The 20,613-nt window shown below is 46.8% G+C and overlaps 1 pseudogene; it reads right to left on the bottom strand.

Annotated features, from left to right (window-relative positions):
• LOC130852028 (phosphoglycerate mutase 1-like) overlaps positions 1-18,768 on the bottom strand; it is a 172,441-nt pseudogene extending 153,673 nt beyond the window's left edge.
• Positions 18,769-20,613: the final 1,845 nt, after the last annotated feature.

Here is a 20,613-nt window from a genome sequence, read left to right as displayed (position 1 = left end):
GATGTAGAGAATAGACTTGAGGACACGGGGCTGGGGTGGGGGGGTGGGGGGCGTAGGGGAAGCTGGGACGAAGTGGGAGAGTAGCATAGACATAGATACAGTACCAAATGTAAAACAGCTAATGGGAAGTTGCTGTATAACAAGGGGAGATATACTCGATGATGGGTGATGCTTTAGAGGGCCAGGACAGGGAGGGTGGGAGGGAGTCACGGAAGGGAGGGCATATGGGGATATATGTATAAATACAGCTGATTCACTTCGGTGTACCTCAAAAGCTGGTACAAGAGTGTAAAGCAATTATATTCCAATAAAGAGCTTAAAAAGAAACAGGCTTTGGGGTCACTGGGCCACCATTTAAATCTTAATTCTACTTGCTGTGTGAGCACAGAGAAATTACTTAACTACTTGGTGCCTCAGTCGCCTCATTTGTAAAAAGAGGGCTAATAATAAAACGTGTGAGGATCAAACACAGAAATATACACACAGCTCTGAGAACAGTGCCTTGTCCCTCCCAAGCACCCAGTGAACACTGGTGTCATCATTATCCCCTTCATCACCATCCTCCTCCCTCTGCCCCAGTAGCTTACGAGCTCCATGAGCCCCGCACAGGACCCGCTGCAGAGCACACGCCGAAGAAATACATTTTGAGGGAGGTTATGATCCAACTACTCTGTTCCTCTCATTTTACTGATGGGCAAAATGAGGCTCAAATGTGAAAGTGATCTGTCAGTCATGCAACCAGATGGAGGCAGAAGGGGGTCGAGGGCTTCCTGTGTCAAATCCTCACTTGCCGCTAGGACCTGACAGGGCAATATTCCAGCGTGTTTCCATGGACGTGGGCTGTACGCCTTACAAACCAGATCATGCAGCCCAAGTAAAACTGACCCCAGTGAGAGGGAAGCCCGTGTTGGACTCAGCAGCCACCTCTCAGCACTTAAGGACTTTCTTTGCTTCACAATGAGAGCTTGAAACATCAGCAGGCAAGCTATGAATAATGGAGAAAAAATAATGCAGAATTTAAGTGAGGGTCTGTGAGCGAGTCAGTGGGGCTCCCTCTCCTGGGGAGGATGATGCATGAGCTGTCGGTGATAAGACCTCAGTCGGGCATATGGAAGGGGAGCGCAGATAGCAGTGGGCACTCAGGGAGTCCCTTCCGCCACCACCAAATGGGAAGCCTCATAGATCAAACCACAAAATAAATGAGGACATTAAGGCTTCATACACTCTGGGATTTGTATTTGAAATGCCAAGATTCCTACTTAAACTAACCCCTCCTTAAATGATTTTTATTGTTGCTTTCAATAGAAGTCACTCTCCAGTACTAGAGGTCTTCAGTGGGAGACTTTGGGCCACAGTTTTAAATACTCACAGCTAATATATATGGAATCCGTAGCACATACGTGCCAGGCACTTAATAGAGGGCTTCACATATATTACTCCACTTAATCTCTACAGAAAAACTCTAAAAGGTGTGAACTACTATCAGCCTTGTTACATAGATGATGTGTGAACCAACAAGATGACATGCTAGGAGGTGGTGGAATTGGTGGTTAAACTCAGGAATCTGAGTCCAGTTGAAGGAATGCAGTTGTACAAGCAAGGGCTGTTGTCTTGCAGGGTCTTTGAGAGACTAAAGAGAAACAAAATGAGAAGTTCTAACATCCACAGTGGCTCATGACACCAAGTGAAGGACCAAAGGTACGAGCCATCGTATCCACTGAACTTGTAAGAAGCAGCTCCAACAGCCCTCTGAGGAGCTGACTGAAGAGTTAATAGCTATTTGATGGACACCCACCACTATATTACAAACGGTCGGCAGCAAAATAAATGCAAATGAAGCCACAGGGGCAGAAAACCAGCCTTCCCAAGTGTATCCTGCCTGCATTGAAAAGCCCTGGTTCTATCCCTGAGCTTAATATCTCATGCAAAAGGCAACACTGAGCTCGCCACTCCAAGGAACCCAGGGGAGGACAATCAGGATGACAAATGGAACCCTCCCCCTTGTATCTCAGAAATGCCAGGAGGTGTGGGTGATGGGCTGAAATACCTAAACAAACCAGGGAGCGAGCCTGTGGCTGAGGCTGATTAATGGGCAGAGGGGCCCAGCCCTCACCTTTATTTACATTGCCTGGAGCACATAAACTCCAAGAAAATTTAGTGTTTTAATTTGGGCATCTGGCTTGTGCTTGTCTTTTTTTTTTTTTTAAATCACCCTCTTCTATACTCACTGGAAAATAAGACCAAATTACAAACCCCATAACTGAGGGCTCCTCTGTTTCCCACTTGTCTGGTTCAGATGTTAAGTTCTTCGAGGGCACAGAAAGAACGGGTTCATGGTGCATAAAGGGTTCTGCTGGGAGCTGCAGCAAGGACCACGCATTTGTGCATCAGTATGGACGCCGCATGGGGCGAGTGTGGGATCAGGGCGCATGTGCTGGACCGGGAAGCCAGCACCACCTGTCTAGCCTGGGCTCTGCTACAAAGTGCTATGTGGCCTCATTCAGCTCACCCTGCTTTCTAGCCTCTGTTGGTCCAACTGCAAAATAAAGGCTGGATGAGAAGGTCTTCAACATCCCTTCTGGTAGAGTAGAGATATTCCGTGATTCCATCACCCACAGGAGTGCTTTCTCTGGTGCTACCAACTTCTCTCCACCCCAGGTTTCTCTCCACCCTCTCCTACACAGTCTACTGCAGAGTCACAAGCTTCTCTTACCTCTGCTTAAGCCAGGAAAGACAATATTCCCCAAATTAAACAATCTAAGATATTCTTTAAGGCGGACCGGACTCGGTGATACTGTTAAAGGTCACAAGGTGCAGAAATTCAGAAGCACGGGGGCCTTCAGCCAGGTCTCATCCAGCAGACTCATTTTGACTGAGCCCACGTCCCAGTCCCTGAGGGCCGTCTGGGACACCGCTCCCAAGTTGTGGGGGTGGAGGTGGGCGTGCAGGACCTAGGTCTTTGGTCAGACGATTGGCATCGCACGTCGGGGCGGAGGTTGGCCCTTCTCCTTTTGTTACTCCTTAGTCTCAGGTACAGTCAGGGCTACTAGCATCCAGGCCTCTTGGTCCCCGGCTGGCTCCTTCCCCCACTGTTCTTTCCACCAGAAGGTGAGCACCTTATAAGTCTTAGTGTCCTAGTGCCCAGCGCCACCCTCATCAACCAGAAAATATGCCCAGGGGATGCTAACCGAGCCAATAAAGAAAGAACGGCTCAGACCCGTCGCGGGGCCTGCTGGGAGGCCGTACATGTACGCACGTTTACGGTGCCCATTTACGACCTTTACGACATTTCTGGAGGACTTGGCCAGTGCCGGGCGGTGTGCTCGGCTCCCCAACGCACCCTCTCCTGTGATTTCACAGCCCTGGGATGTCAGGGTTAGTGTCATCCCTAGGGGCAAACCGAGACCTAGACTGTAAAGCAGCTTGCCCACCGCACAGCTAACACGTGTTAAGAGAACAGACTATGCACCCAGGCAGCGGACTCGAGATTTCTGTCCTGCACGGTAAAACGTTGAACTTAACCAGGGTCAGCCGTCTTCATTTGTTCAAACAAGTCATTATAGGGAAAGCCAGTGAGACCCTCTCCTAGTCATTACTGTCTTCTCAACTTTCTCTGAGTGTACCCAAATGAAGCATACTGTTGCTGCTAAACTTTTGTCTTTGGTGGGCTCATCTGAATGCAAAACACAATAAAAGGAAGATCACATTTGGTGCTCTTCCTACTTTTTTTCTCCCGAACTTCTAAACCCAGTGTGGGAGTAGCTTGTCCAACACACCTGGACAGCTCTCAACCTTAGCAAGGTTGGCCTTCTATGAGTGGACACTTGCCTCTCTCCAGTGTTTCCTCCTAAGTCCCAGGTGGCCCACCAACTAAATATTAACCAAACACAAAAGAAAAGAAATGAAAATCATTACTGGGTCTTACAGGTAATCTTAATTGCAGGTAATAAAGCATTGTTAAAAAGGAAGGTTTATAAGAAGAAGATGCCTACTAGCTTGGGGTGTTTGCAGTGGAACAGTGAAATGATTTTGTAAATGCCATCTTCTCTAATAAATCTGAATGCTGCTGGAGAGATTAGGCCATTATCCAGCACTGGTATAAATGAGAAAATGATATGATGGATCACATGCTTGAGGGGTTTTAGGAGTTAGCTGGAGATGGGGCAGGATGACGCTAGTTAGTGATGGCAGTTGGCCAATCAAATCATATTGCCCGAAATCTAGTTTAGGGCCAGTTCTATTATTCTGATTATAACCGGTGCTTTCTAATATCCATGTACCAGGAAGTCACTGCAGAAATTTTTGCCAAAATAAAGAAGGGTTTTCTTAAAGCCAAGGGCCCAAATCATAGATTTATCTGATTGTGTCACAACAAGGCAGAGTTGAGTTTGAGGAACAGAAGAATCCCTTAAAATCAGAAGACTCAAAGGCCTGGGGCAGTAGCCGTATTTTTCCAAGGTACTTGTCAAGCACCTAACTGCAGATGGCATCGCTGAGAACCACACTGCACAGGGCTAAACACACATGTCCAGATAGATGCATTCTGTAGCCGCAGTCCCAAGCCGTGGGCCACAGAGACTCTGGGTGGCCAGAGAGAGCGACTCACAGCAAGTCCAAAATCTACATCTCCAATGTGCTGCCTGTGGACAGAATGAATCATTTTTATTGCATGCATGTACCATCACCTTTCAAATATATGCAGGTGCAGAAGAAGCAGCCGCTTGAGAATGTTACTGAATTCAACACATTCTTTTGCATTTATGTATTTTCTCAGAGAGAAAGAGAAAAAATACAACTACTAATATGTAGGAGTCAGAATTCATTGAAAATCTCTCTCTCTCTCTCTCTCTCTGTCTCTCTCCATCATTAAAAAGAATATATGTAAAAAAAAAAAATGGATGGCAGAACATTAAATCCAGATGTAAACTAATGGTATGGAATAGCCATCTTGGCTAAAGTTTAAACCATTGAAAACTGGCTCCTGGCTAATGTTAGAAGCGTGTGTGTGCTCACGAGGGAAGTGATAATTTTGTTGGTACTAGTTTGGGTACATTATGTGTTTCATCTGAATACCACCTACTACCTCAGCCTGCCAGCCTTTGTGAGTTAAGCTTTTCAGTCCTTAACCCTCCCTGTCCATTCATGTTGCAGACATCTGTATGATTTCTCACATGAACCATTTACGGATTCTGACCCTAACCTCAAATACAAGTCTAGGTACATGTGTGCTTAAAGGACTGGAAAGCATACTCAGTAGGACATCATGAGAAGTCTGGCTCCTCCCAGGAGAAAGGCCTCTAAGCAACACAGAAATATCAGGAGAAACAGCTGGGATCTGGGGGAAAAAAATATCCAACTTTGCCTATGGGGGACAGAAATCAGCTGGAGAAATAAAGAGAATTTCATTAAAAGGTGGGAGAATTCAGAGTTCAATAATACACTATGCTATTAATAATGAAGAGCTCTATCTGTTGAAACCTGAAGGCTGTCAAGCTCTGTGCCAGGCACACGATGTGTTATTCCATTCACCCAGGGAGGAATTTCTCCCCCCAGGAAAAAACACTGAGCAATGTCTAAAGACTTTTTTGGTTGTCACGTTATAGGGGTGCTACGAACATCTAGTGGTAGAGACCAGGGTTGCTGCTAAACATTCTACAATGCACAAGTCAACCCTCACAGCAAAGAATTTCCTGGCCTGGAATGTCAACAGTGCTGAGGTTGAGAAACCCTGCACTAAACCATCCTCATCATTCTATAAAGGAGGAATTATCAGCCTCTTATTATAGAGGTGGAAACTGAGAGCTATAATGTCCCACAACCCAAGTCATATCACCAGGATCTGGATAGGATAGGTTTCACTCCCTTAAACCCATGTGTCTGCTATACTATCATGAAGATGGAAATGACCTCCTCATTTCATAAATAAGGAAATTGAGGCTCAGATGCCAAGTGTCTTGCCCTGTATCTCACTGCTACTGGTGATTATGTGTTCCTTCACAGTTCTTTTAAGGCCTGTGATGATGACTAATCACAAGTGATTTCACCTCAAACCATGAAGCTGCCAACAAATGTCTCTTTCTCTTGTCCGTTAACCATTACACCCCAGTAATTAACTTCTTGTCTCTGCTCCTTTAACACTGTAATCTAGTGGTTTCATTGCTCACATCTAATTCACTAGCGTAATCAATCATTATTAAGTTCCTTCTGTATGCTAAGCACTGTAAAGGTGCTGGATATAAATGGGTCTGAAGGCAAATGGAAGAGAACTGCAAGTTCAGGGGTTGGCAAACTCCAGCCCAAGGAGTGCCTATTTTTGCAAATAAAGTTTTATTGGAACACAACCACGCCCATTCATTTACCTATTGTCTGTGGCTGCTTTCACATTACAGCGGTAGAGTTGAGGAATTATGACAGATATCCTATGGCCCCCAAAACCTATAATATTTACTATCTGGCCCTTGACAGAAAAAGTTTGCCAACTCCGACACTAGCTCCATCATTCAAGCCACAAGAACAAGCATCATTCAAGCCACAAGAACAAGCATTAAAGTGAACTCTCAGCTGAATCAAGAAGTGCTTTCTTTCATCTCCATGTGCAGCTATAATATCTATCAGCAGTGGTGGAAATGCTAAGTGTTTAATGCTAATACAAATCTAAAACTCAAAAGTGCCCAAACATTTTGATCCTTAAAAATACCTTCTGCTCTTCTAGAGCCTATTATAAATAGATCTTCAAATGAAGTTCAAATGTATATTATTTCTATTTTGCTGTCAGAGGTTTGGGAAGCCTTTAGCGACTGTTTCTCATCACACTGAAATGAAACAGAGATCAGAGTCCCAGCCAATGGGTTAGCTGCTTAGGTGTCAGTTAACCACAGTGGGTTGTCTGCTGCGCTACAGAGGCCTCTGGGTTGATACTCCCTTTCCACTCTCCTCGGGTGCCCAGCAAAAGACCCCATTCTGATTTTCCCTGAGGTTTCTGCCACACTGTTGGACTTCGGTCTGTGGATGAGATTCCACTGATCTGAGTACAAGGTCTAGACATGAACTTGGAGCAGCAGGAGGTCCCCCAACTATACAGGCAGTTACAGCCACAGCAGAAGTGAGAACGTGCACCTACACAGCCAACAGGTTAGGTGAACAATTTAAACCAACATGTTTTGGTTGGATCTTAACTCAAAGACTGATAAAAGAGACCCTAAAGGTTTCATAGAGTCTCCATGAAGGGGCAGTGAAGAAAGAGAAATTAGGCAGATTTACCATGATGGCTAAATCCTGGCCCCAAAACTCGGAGAGAACACACAGCCATACACTAAGACCACAGGCCCCCTCACAGATGTCCTTCCCATATTCAAAAATCCTAAATGACGGTGACGTCAGGGGCAAAAAATTCTCCTCCACACAAGAGTCATTCCCAGATCCAATTAATTAAGACAGTGAAGCTTCGCTGGCTCCCTGGCCACTCATCTCCTGCTGTGTGGCCCAGTTCCTAACAGGCTGAGGACTGGTATGCAGCCAGGGGGATGGGGACCCCTGAATTAAGCAATCAGGAAGCTCCCCTGGTGCGAACCTGTCCTGGTTTACAGGTCCCTAACTGCTTTTCGGGAGGCCAGAAGAAGAGAAACTCTAAGCTCAGGTATAAATAAGATAGGTCATTGAAAGAGAAGTCAAATGATTAAAAACCTCACAGAGATAATGGGAGAATTTAGTATAAAACATAAGATGAAATCTGTAAAACTGGATTGTCCCTCCATCATGGGTGGACATTGGACATGGGAGCTCAGAGTATGAGAGCACATCTTGGGGTGATGGTGTCACCATCCAGGTCTTACAAGACAGGGTGGCCCATGCTCAAGAGGGAGTGGCCAAGGCAAGCTCAGATCTCACCCAATCATAAGTTCCAGGGTAGCCCTCTGCCACCATTGTGCAGTCACAATGGGATCTTGCAGTGGGAGAAAGAGAGGAGAATTTGGTTCAAGGACCACCTCCACAATCTTGAACAAATCAGCTTAAATCACTGTGCCTCAGTTTCCTTATTTGAGAATAGATTGCTGTGTCTACCTCCATTTCATCCTATGGGCCACTTGGTAGGATCCACAGAGACAAAGCCTGCACAAGTCTTTGTATACTGCAAAGATCTGCAAAGATCTGGGCAGTGATACACTACAGTGCTTCCCTAGCGCCTTCTGGGTACAAAGGAAAGAAGAGTGGATAAAGGCAGCAGAACCCTGGAAAAAGGATTCCAAGCATTGGCTTTGTGAACCGAGGATGCTAGACCAAGCTTTTGCTTTAGAGGCAAGGTGATAACACTGAAAGGGAAGAAGGGTGGGTTTTGAGTTATCCCATAGTGGAACCAACCCATGTGCTGACCAGCTGAGGTTTAACAAGGTTCTATTCTATTGGTTGATGATAGTGACCCACACTGTAGAAAAGCCAACCAGGAATCATGACCCTTCTCCAGAGGACTTCCGTTAGGACTAAAACGTGCCTCCTTGCCGGGCTGCCTGGTACCATGTCAAATTGTGAACAGAGCAATCAGAGCACGCCTGCTAGCTAACGGGCTGACAGTCTCCACAAAAAGACAGCCAGGCCTTGCCTTTCTGTTAACTCCCAAATCTAAAGATGTGTCGAAAAATAGTCCCAGTTTTTTCTCGCTTCACATAGTAAACCTTGTAGGAACAGGAAAAGCAATTCAACTGATGAACGCATTAACTAAGATAATCAATATACGTAAAATCACAGATCAGTTCTCCCTAACCATCACGCATCAGGCTCTATGGTACCACGACTGCACTCTCCAGGGTCAGGATCAGCTTTCTAAATTGCATACCTTGCTATCATCAGGAAATGGTGAGTGCAGAATTTCAATGGCAAGAATGGGGGAGAAAGGGTGACCTAAATCTCACTGTGTTCCAAGTTGCACTTAGTGAATTAAAGACACCATCCTCAACGGCTTTAAAAAAATTCAAGTTAATCAAGGAAAATAAACTAATTCATTTGTTGCAGCTGACAAGAAGCCCCAGCCTTGGCCAGGAAGATGATACAAAGAGTGAGCTTATTTTGAAAGATGCAGAGCTACACCTGCATTGAAATTCATATCTTTTCCTGTTCTCTTTGGAGGAAAAAAAAAACAACTGTTATTCAAGAGCTAAACCCTGTGTCATCCACATCTTCCTTCTCCTTAAGAAATGCTCTTTGGGTGAGAAGGTCCCAGCTAGCAGCTATTCTCTGCAGTATCCAATCCCAAGCTACCCCCAAAGTTGCACTCTTTAATAATCTCTCATGGTCAGTTTAACCTTAGCAGAGAAATTAATGTATTTTCCCAGCATGCTTTCATTACATCTTGCCACTGTCATGTACATCTGTGAAGGCTTCTGTATTTGTCACTTCATCATCTATTTTCCCATTACACCTGTCTAGACCTTTATTATAAAATGTAATTATAATTCCATGTCAGTCACACCTACCAGACTACAAGCTCCAAGATAACTGGCTTCATATCTTATTAAATCTGTGGTCCTTGAACCTATGTGCCCAATCTCTCAAGCTAGATGGAGACAGAGAGAAGAGAGGAGGAAAGGAAGAAAAGAAAAAAGAAGGGGAGAGGGAGGGTAGGTCTGTACGCAAAAAGACAACGCCATTCTCCTGGCATGCCTTGGTGCTGCCTGGCTCTGCTACCTTGATATTCTTGTTGTAGTAAAGCAGGCGGGCTCCAGGGTCAGCTGAACCTGTGATCCAATCCAGCAGATGACTACTGTCTAGAGCTTGGAAAAGCAGCTGAACCTTTCTAAGCCTCAATTTCTTCATTTGTAGAATGGAGGTGAGAACAGTATCTAACTTGCTGTGATAGAAAAGTCAGATGAGATAACGCCACCAATCACAATGCAGAGAGTTTGGGAAAGTCTAAAAAAAAAAAGCCTCAACAGAGGCTGGCCATTGCTATCACTATCCTCCTGGATGATCTCCAAAGTCTCTACAGCTCCCCAGTTCTGATCCTGGAAACTCCCTTTTCTTAAAAACGAGTCAACCCCCTGCTAAGAAGCTCCAGGGTCCACTGTCCCCTTTCCCTAAAACTTTAGGTCCTCTCTATGACTCTCTCCAGCCAAAGCCCAGCAGCAAGGCAGAGAGAAGGGAGATTCTCACATCTGAACATGGCTTAGCCACCGAGCTGCCCTCTTACCTCTGGCCAGACACCAGTCCTTCCTGGCTACAGACTCCGAGGCAGTGACAAAGCATATTTCGTGCAGGGGAGCGCTGAGGATTTATGATGAACGACTTAGTGTCTGACATGCAAATCCTAGCTGTAATTGCCACAATGCCAGCTTGACAACAAAAATGATTTCTTGGGCAGGAATGGGAAAAACTATGCAAAGCTGTACAGCCTCCTGGCTGGCATGGCAGGCAGGCTCTGGAGTCACAATGACTTGGGTTTATATCCTGGTTCTGCTGCTTTCTAGCTTGGTGACCCTGGGCAAGTCACATCACCTTTTTGGGCCTCAATTTTCTCATCTGTAAGGTGGCAAACCCAGTACTTACATCAGAAGGTAGTTTAAAGGATTAATTGAGATAGTAATTAATCAAAAGGGAAAGGATTTATAATAGTGTTAGTGTTGACATATGTCAAATAAACACTCAATTAAAACCATCTATCATTAAACCAATAAGCTTCATGTAAAACATGACAAGTAGGCCAAATTCCACACACTCTGTAATTTAGTAATCATGGAGTCATTCATTCATTTATTCAACAACTATTTACTGAGCACTTGCTATGCGCCAGGCACTGTTTTAGGTGCTTTGAATGGAGCAGAAAACACAACAGATGAAACTCTCTGCTCTCACAGAGCTGCCATCTCACAACTGGGGTCTCCTCTAATGCCTGGAATGCAAAGTGGCTCTCAGCCAGGGATGATGTGGCCCTTTGGCAACATCTGGAGATATTTTTGGTTGTTACAACTGGGGTGTGGAAGGTTCTACTGGCATCTAGTGGGCAGAGGACAGGGATGCTGTTAGATATCCTACAGTGCACATAATGTCCCCCCAACAAAGTGCCAAGGCTGGGAAACCTTAACATAAAGGAATCTGTGAGTAGTTATACGTCTTTTTGTTGGGTGTGGTCTTGGGCCACTGAGGGCCACTGAGGCCAATGGAAGAGAACCCAGGAAAGGGAAAGATATGGATAGGTAGGAGAGAGAATAATGGGACCACGGGATCCCAGCTTTGCTGGGAATTGTCCTTCCCGAGAGAGAATGCATACAAAGTCTAAGAAGTAGGAGGCCCCAACCCCAGGATCAAAATGGTTCTTTTCACTGGGGACAAGTGACCCTTGGGTTGCTAACCTTGCAAGCAGGACCCAAGTCCCTCTTTGTCAGTTAACCTCACAGCTAAGCTAGAGGTATTCCTGCTTCCCTAAGATTTCATATAAGGACTCAGAAATTATCATCAGTTTAGGGAAACATTAGTTAAGAATGGAGACAAGCCTATAGCTCTGTCAACCTTCCTAGTGAACAAATTAAAGGATGTTTCTGATTTAGGAGACAATACAGGTTTAAACAGCAGAGAACCCCAGTGGGTTTGAATTCCTGGATCAGTCACTACCCTGGGCATCTAAGTGGGATGAATAAGAGCATAGACTCCGGAGCCAGAGCTTGCTCACTTAATGCCCATTTGTCAAGTAATAGATCAGTCTCGTGCCTCAGTTTTCTCATGTGTAAAATGGGTACAACGATACCTGCCTCATAAGTCATTACAAAAATTAAATACATTAATTCAGAGAAGCACGTAGAACAGTACCTAGCTCTGAGTCAAGACTATGTCGCAGTTTGCTGTCATCACCACCATCGTTGTCATTACTATGTCATGGTAGACAGGTGACTTAACCTCTCCAAGTCCCAATCAGTTTCCTCTCTTGAAAAACGGGCATAGGGCTTCCCTGGTGGCGCAGTGGTTAAGAATCCACCTGCCAATGCAGGTGACACAGGTTCAAGCCCTGGTCTTGGAGGATCCCACATGCCACGGAGTAACTAAGCCCGTGCACCACAACTACGGAGCCCATGTGCCACAACTACTGAAGCCCACGTGCCCAGAGCCCGCGCTCCGCGACAAGAGAAGCCACCGCAATGAGAAACCTGCGCACTGCAATGAAGAGTAGCCCTGCTCTCTGCAACTACAGAAAGCCTACAGGCAGCAACAATGACCCAGGGCAGCCAATAAATAACAAACAAACAAACAAATAAATGAATAAACATTAAATATTAAAAAAAAATCCTTTAAAAGAAAACTGCTAAGATATCTAGTAAATTGAGAATAACGCCATTAAATTGAATATATAAAAAAAAGAAAGAAAGAAAAATGGGCATAACGGTTGCCACTTCATTGGGCTCCAGATACAATTATACATGTTAAGTTCTCGGGAAAATACTTGATATGTTGTAAGTCCTTATTATTATTACTTATCGAAAAGTTTGACAAAGCACTGAAACTCGTTCTCATTTAGTCCTACATGACACTATTTGCCTTTACTGAAAAGAAAACTACACAGTATCTGGATGGTTCTAGGACACCCAGTGTCTTATGATGTACCCAAGAGGTGAGCTCCAAGAACCATAATGAATTGCCAAAGGTGAGTGTAAAATATTAGCTCTGGACCCACCTTCCTTTAGAGGGCACTTTGCTCTTAATGATTCACATTACTTCAAACAATCTGTAGAGCTGAGACAATATTGAGAATGGAAGGCCTTTACATCCCCTTAACTCCAGCACTTGCTCTGAAGGAAGAGGAGAGAAGGGGTGGGAGCTGGGCAGGCAGCACCTCCTCCCATTTTTCTCCATCCTCCAGCCTGACTGCCCATCACAGAAGGTGCAGAGGCCTCAGGGGCACTTTACTGGCAGACCTGCCTATTACAAGCTCTATCTGAGCTCTCATGCTAGGGTCTCAATTCATCTGAGGGTGAAGGGGATGGGGGCTTTTGAGAAGTCTGACCCAAAGGTCCAACAAGGTGAAGTCAACAAAGACACTAAAACAAACTGAGAACCAACAATGTCCCAACACACAGAAGCCACCTGCTCAAACAGTTGTTCTTGCCAAACTCATTAAAACTACATTCAGCTTCTTTCATTTTCTAGCAGCTTAGGATTCCAAGGGGGAAGCAAGAATGCCCACAGAGCACAGCTTGGAGTCCGCCACCTAGATCTGAGGTTGGCTCCAACAAGCAAGAATGTTCTGGTCTCATCCAACCACATGGGGAGGAAGAAGAGATTCCTTTGCCTGGTCTCCCTCCAGCTTCTCCACAGTCAAGATGGGCCTGGCAGGGGACCTTGAGGATGGTGACATGGGCCAGCGGGATGCCTACCTGCCCTGAATCGCCAGGTACAATCTGTCACAATAGATAGTCACCCTCTTGGCTTCAGGGAAGCCGTCTTTTCTGAAATGATTCTGCCTTAACCCTCTTTGCCTACATTTCTGATGACTAGGACATTGCAATGACTGCTGTTGGTGGCACCCCCTGTCATCCCATGAGTTAGTCACTCTAATATCCAGCCCAAACAGTATGGACTAATTTTCATTGACAAGATCACTTAAAAAGCTATTCCCTGGCCTCAGCAGTCAGAACGAGTTCCGTTCTTGCCGGATGGATGGCAGGGGGTGTGAAGCCAGGCACTAATGCTCACACAAACCAATCCTGGAAAAGGTCTGAAAAGAACTGAGAAATTCACGTTGATTTCACTTTCCTTGGCTATATAATTCAGGAATAAATATAAATAAAATATGCAGTGAATATGTCCAGGACCCCAGGCTTGACCTTCTGGGCCCCATGTGACTTGCACAGTGGGCAGGCAGAGTTCCAACAAGCATGCCCCACCTGCCAAGTCCATCTGCTACAAGCTCACTGGCAGCCAGGAAGTCACAAATTGTAACCTACAGGATTCCTCAAAAGTGCCAGCAGTCTTGAGGAGTAGAGGGGGTAAAGGCATGGGGAGAACATGCCTTGTCTTACACTGGGAGGATGTGTGATTAGGCTCCTATTATAAAAATCAGATTGGCTCAAACTTAGTATCAAAGAAGTTTTGAAAAACCTCACTAAATCCTGAAGTGTTGGAAGTGTGAAATTAACCAGAACCAGAAACTTTACTTAAGGGGTCCTCCAAAGGCATTCTCCAAAGACAATACAAAGACAGTAAATAACAGCCAATCAATAACTAATTTCAAGCATGCTGTACTGATCTGTTCATACTCTCTATGTGACAATGCATGCATGGTGATTTTCAGGAAGAACTCTGAAGTCACATCTCATGACAGCTTATCAGATTAGGAAGACAGACAAGTCTCTTTCAGCCCATTAATATGCCTGGAAAACCGAGGCATAGCTACTGGATGAGCTCTGTAACACAGGGGCAAGCTAACAGAAATCCCCCGAGATTCTGCCACATTTTGTTCCATCCTCTCTGCCACGTGAAAGTCCTCTTTCTCAAAAAAATAAAATAAAAACCTGCTTGGGAAAATGAGAGTAGAGGCAGAATGAACTGGGAAGGGGGTGCGGAAAGACAGAACTGATTTTGCAAAGCAACCATGTCTAGCGTCTCTGCAGACTACTCACACATTCAATTCAGTCCCAAGGTAATTTATACTTCACTGAAGAGTTTCCAGTATTATAGTAAAATGCTAGATAAGAGCCATCAGACCTGAAGTAACAGCCTGTTTTAATGCCTGGGGAGAAAAAGAATAAAACTTGCATCTATTTATGGAAATTTACAAAGGTGTAAGAAAATGACCCCTTTCCCCATTCACATCTAACAAATGCAGTAGACAGTAAGTCCTCAACACCCAAGAAAGAGGCTATGAGCATTTCCACTTACATAGGCATATAAATACAATTATTTCCTTAAAAAAAACAAACCCCAAAAATAATGGGAGTAGGTATATACTCTACTGGGCGTAGGTATTTTATGTTATATACAGTTAAACACCTATTTGAATTGGGTACAGTGGAACTTAATTGTTTTATTCTATGCATAGCAAAGCAACCAATTGAATCTAATATTAGCCATTTATCAGATAAAACATTTTCAGAAGAGCAAACTGCTATATTTTCCCCTCAAAGAACTGCAAGCATTTTAAACACATTTCCCAGAGATGTTACGCTGAGGAAAACAGCTTAGAAATGTTACTTTAAACAAATCCGTTCTCTGGCTACCAACAACAAGACAAATTGGAACGAATGCTTGGCTCTGTTCTTTCCAAGCCTCCTTCTGTCCACCTGTCAAAGGCAGTTGTGACCCCACCAACCCAAGAGGCAGCTCTGGAGCCTTGAGATGCGCGACCCTGCGCGGATGCCCTATGCTCCGCATGCCAGCATACTCATTAGGGATTATCCGACTCACTTGAAGCAGGGAGAGAGAAGATGGGCTGGCTGCCAAGCGCTCTTTCAACACAGATTCTGAAAGAAGATCCTGCAAAGTGTCAAAAGCCCAGATTTTCAGCAGTTCACTTTCTAGACTCCGTTACGTAGCAACCATACCAGCTCACAGAGGGTACCAACCAAGTTAATATTTTGTTTAAATGACACACTGCATTAACTCTCTAGGAAAACCCAAGTTTCTTCATCAACTTACCTACTGTTGGATATCCTCACCGGGACAGAACATCCACTGGTGGATTGATGAGCTTCTTTAATTTATTTAAAAAAAAATTTTTTAACAAAAAAATCTGAAAATGGATCTAACAGTTTCTCAGCAGGGAGAGCAAAAGGTGACTCTTCCTTGTAACCATTTGTGCTAATATTATTAAAAGGATATTAGCATGCATTTAATATGTGCATAATGCCCTTTAGTTAAAAGATGACTTATACAGTTGCATTTTGAAAGATACTCATTTCATTCAAAACCTTGATTTGAAAAGTGATAACTCAATAGCACTAAATGCTCATAGGGTTTGACCCCACTGAATTGCACCAACACAGACAAAATTAAAACAGAAGACTAATTCAGAAAAACAGTCCGGAACCCCCCAGGAACTGAGCTTCCGTGAGCCTTCCTGGAGGTATATTACAGAGAAGCATGAGAAAGCCAATCAACCACACTTGGAAATTAACTTGAGAGAGCCCAATGCTTTCCTTTAGGAATATGAAAGCACTAGCAGAAGAAACTACCAGACCACCTCTGCAGAAGGTTTCCGATCCAGCAGAATGCTGCCACATGTCGTGAGAACATAAAACAGAACAAAATAAAAACAAAGCCAAAACACTCACAGAGGCTAAACAATGTAAAAAGTACTGTGTTGAGGAACTGTTGCTGTATATAAGTAAATGACACCCCACCGGATTTATATGGGAGCCTTGTTTTCTTTTCAACCATCACATCGGTTTAAATTGACATCAATTTACAGGGATATGTGGCCAATCATTAAGCTGAGTTAAAATCTTCAACATTTTATTTTCTGATTATAAAATCATTAAACTCCCCCGGTAAAGGTTTTGAAAAATACCAACGGTACGCAGAGGAAAAATCAAAACCATCCTTCATCCAACCACCCACAGATAGCCCCTGGCCCGGGCAGGCACTCTTCTAAGAATATGAGAGAACGTGAGGGAGCTGCTGGTTTTGTGTGTTTTTAGGGATATCAAGAGATCCAAAAGCCATTTCCATTTCCACAGCCTTGTGCATTTTTGTAGGAAAAAAGAAAAAGGAAACAGCCCCCTATCGCTCCACTGCAACAATTTAACCGTCAGCTAAGTATCACAATTTCCAAGTTGAGTGTGTGGATCATTGCGGCACCAACCTCCTTAGCATGTTCAGACGGCAACTAGACCCAGGACGCAGATAAAAGCCACTTAACTTTTCTTCGGCTGAGAAAGGGGCGGACGGTGGGAAATAAACCAGCACTGTTCAGTTCTCCGCACGATGGCTTTTGATTCTCAGCAAAATGCCAGTTCTCCGCTATTTCTTTAAGGTTGGAAGAGTCCCTGCCTATAAAAAGTAAAGCATGACCATGCAGTCTAACTTCCCTTTTTTTGCCCAGGTGCCAGCAGAGAGCATCTTTCACACACAATGATATAACAAGGGATAAATGATAGAATAACCAGGTACCCACCTTGAAAACTGTGCAGCAAGCACCAGGCTCACAACACCTTCCCATCATGACGTCATGCTACTTTGGTACCAAATTACTGCCCCGATTCCTAGACTCTTGATGGACTCCTGAAGTACCAAGTGAAGATCTGACTTGGAATTGAACATAAACTGCTAATGTTCAGGCTTAACATCGCACACCAAAAAAAAAAAAAAAAAAAAAAAAGCACACCTACCCCAGGAAGGTAAGAAGGAAACAGAAGCTGACAGAGAGAAGGCATTAATATGAAAACACTCTCTCTCAACACTTAGGAGAAGCCTTTGAAATAACAGCAAACCCAGAAAATCCTTTTGAGCCACTGAGCCATTGGTAACCTCATACTTCATCAAGTGACATATTTACACAAGTGGCCCTCCTGGACTGGATATGTTTTTCTGTCATGTTCTGGATTTCAGCAGTTTAGTTTACAATCTAATGATATTAATAGCCAGTGACAACGTTTCTTAAAGGGCAATCAGGCAACAACAACAACAACAAAATCCTGAAAATCCAGCCTACATTTTACTTTTTAATTCAGAAACCAAGCATTATCTTTTCTTTCTGTCTTTTTTTTTTTTTTTTTTTTTGGAATGCTTCCTGCACCTTTAACCCTTGCATGAGGGCTTCAGAGCTTCACCACTGTCAATGTCAACACAGATTGTCTCCCCCCCACACCCCCCCACCTTCCTCCTCACTGCAAAGAGTCCCTTCGAGCAGCGGCTACCTGGAAATCCACCATCTAAGCCTTCATTTTGCCAGGAGCCCATCACTCCGCCTTTGAGGTCTAAGATTTCCCCCTGGAAAGTGCCCTCAGTGTTTATATTTGCTGGAAATTTAAACTCCCTGCTGAGCACAGCATCTACTGTTGCATCGATATATTCCACTGCCTGCGCGATCTCAAATGGGGAGAAAAATAAAGTCCAGATGCAATCGAGACAAGGGCTTTGGCATCCGTGGGGAAAAGTGCAAACCAGTCCAATCCTCTACCCCAAACGCGGCAGCAGAGCCTGGAGCTCCCTCTCGGGTAGTCATTCCAAAGCAAGGAGCCTCCGGAACTGGGGGGAGCTGTGGCATTCACGCCAACCGCGGGTGGGGGCAAAGGCCCGGGCATGAAAAGTTTGCCCACGGAGCTGGGGGCTCTGTGCCATCAAAAGGCACTTTCTGCCGCCGGAAGGCACCCGCCGGCTGCGCCTCGCTCTCGCTGGCCCGGGCCGGCGTGACCGTGTGAACCCGTGCACGCTGCGCCCAGGTTTTCGTTAATGACAGCAGCCTGCAACTCCCGGCAGGCGAGCAGCGCTGGCCACCGCCGTGCGGAAAGGGTTACAAGCCACAATGCAAGGCGATTTCGCCGCGGGCGGGCACCGAGTCCCCGGCCTCCTCCGGGTCCCAGTCCTGCTCGCTCGCCTCTCCCCCGCCCCGGGCGCCGGGCGATCCCTACCTTGCGCGCTGTGCTGGTGGTTCTCCATGTTCGCCGCAGCCGAGTCCGCCGCCGCCGAGGCGCTGGCCGCCGCTCCCGGGCCCGGGCCGCCGCCGCCGCCGCTCAGTTCCGCCAGTCTCCGGTTGGTGGCCTGGAGTTCGGCTCGCAGGTTGGTCACCTCCTGGCTGGCCGACTGGACCGCCCCATCGATGCGGAGCGCGAGCTGCTTATTGTCTTCCATCATGCTCAGGATTTTGGCCTGGGGGCGAGAGAGGTGACAAAGAGCTGCATGATGCGCGGGGGGCGCGTGGCCGGGCACCCCCGGCTCTACCTGTTGGGTCCCCCGCGGCCCGGCTCCCCGGAGCCCCGACCCCCAGGCACCGGCAGCGCCGGCTCCTCCGGCGCAGGAATGACAGCGGCGCCTCCAGCCGGAGCCGCGGCGGTAGCGAGGCGGCGGGGGGAGGAGGAGGAGGAGAAAGAGGAGGAGGAGAAGGAGGAGGAGGAGCAGCGATCGCTGAGACCCCGGCGCCGAGAGCGGCTAGGAGAAGGACACCGCGCGCCGCCCGGCACTCTTTCAATGGAGCCTACCATTCGCCGCGCGCTCCGGAGGGGGCCCGGGCCGGGGGCGGGGGCGCTGCCGCGGCCTCCCGCGCCCCCCACTTCGGGGACACACCCCCCGGGGGTGGGGGCAGCGGGCGGCGGGCCGGCATGGGCAGAGGTGGCGCCTCTGGCGAGGGGTGGGGGCCACCCGCTCCAAAGCCGGCCCTTGGTCCCCTCCCTGGAGCGGTGGGGCGGCCCCCGCCCTGGCGAACTCGCGCCTAGCGCGGTGCAGGGATGGGGAGGAGGTGGGTGCTTCGGGGAGAGGGGCGCTCGGAAGAGGGGCCCCGGAGGACAGCAGGGATGGAGCTCCGGGGGGAGGCGGCCGCTTGCCCGAGTTCGGGATTGGAGTTTTTGCTTTTCTCTGGTTCCTTGAAACGGGGGTAGGAAATGCTCAGCAGGGAGCTGGGCTAGTGCCCCGGTGCCTCTCACTGTCCACCCCCACCCCACTCCACCCCACCCCCCACTTCCGCCACCCCAACCTGCGCTGTCCACTCCCCCCCACCCCCTCCGAAGCAGCGCCCTGTCCTTCCCCAGAGTGGATCACTTGCTCTCTGGCCTCCCCACTGCCCTGAACCGGTGTGTGCATCCAAGGTGGCCTTAGCCAGGTCCTCAGCTTCTAATCTGGGCTACTTATTGAGGGGTGAACCAGGAGCGAGGACTGGTAGGCGGCAGTGGGCCTTCCCTCTTCCTCCTTCTACTGGGAGTAGGAGTGTTGAGGCCCGGCTGCCTCAGTTTACCTGTTCCTTCTTCCTGGGAGAACAAAGGTAACCTTAAAGTTGATACACCCATCAAGGGCCTCTTTCCCCCAGAGCACAGGCTTTGCATTTTTCACTGGGGCCCCGGATTCCAGCCACCAGAACTTGTTACCATAGCAAGCTTCATTCTATGCAAATAGGACCATTTCAAACAGCTTGTGTAACCCGAACAACTCCAGAAGCACGCACCACCCTTCCAGCCCGGTCAACCTCAGGAGGGCAGCTCAGAGCCAGTTGCAGAAGCCGATGGTCTCCTGCAGGCACAGGGGTTGCTCACCCTCCGGATTCAACAGCATTTGTTGGAAGCCTACTGTGTGCAAAGTGCTTAGGAGGCATTACCATCTCTTTGGAGTAAGGGTTGTTATTCCCAATTTAGACATGAGGACGCAGGATACAGGCAGGGTTAAACAGTTTACCAAGGGGCCCGCAGAAATCAGGTGAAATCAGGACTGGAAGTAAGCAGTCATCTGATTCCAAGCTAGTCCCGCTGTGCCTCGGACGCTAGAATTTTTTTTCCCTTTTTATATGGAACCATAAAAACACACTCTTGCTCCGTTCTCCTGCTCTCTTTTGTAACAGGGCAGCACAGTATTAGATAGTGGAGCGTGTGGCAGCAGACAATTTTTCACCCTGCCCACTCTACTCAGCTAACTGGCCAGCTGGGTTTTGAACCCCTGACCTTAGTCTCATTAGCACAAGTTCTGACCCACTGAGCCAACCAAGACACTTAGACT

The sequence above is a fragment of the Hippopotamus amphibius genome, chromosome 1, assembly GCF_030028045.1.
Source record: "Hippopotamus amphibius kiboko isolate mHipAmp2 chromosome 1, mHipAmp2.hap2, whole genome shotgun sequence".
Classification (NCBI taxonomy): domain Eukaryota; kingdom Metazoa; phylum Chordata; class Mammalia; order Artiodactyla; family Hippopotamidae; genus Hippopotamus; species Hippopotamus amphibius.
The sequence above is the reverse complement of the archived record's forward strand: the minus strand, read 5'-3'. Positions and strand labels throughout refer to the sequence as shown.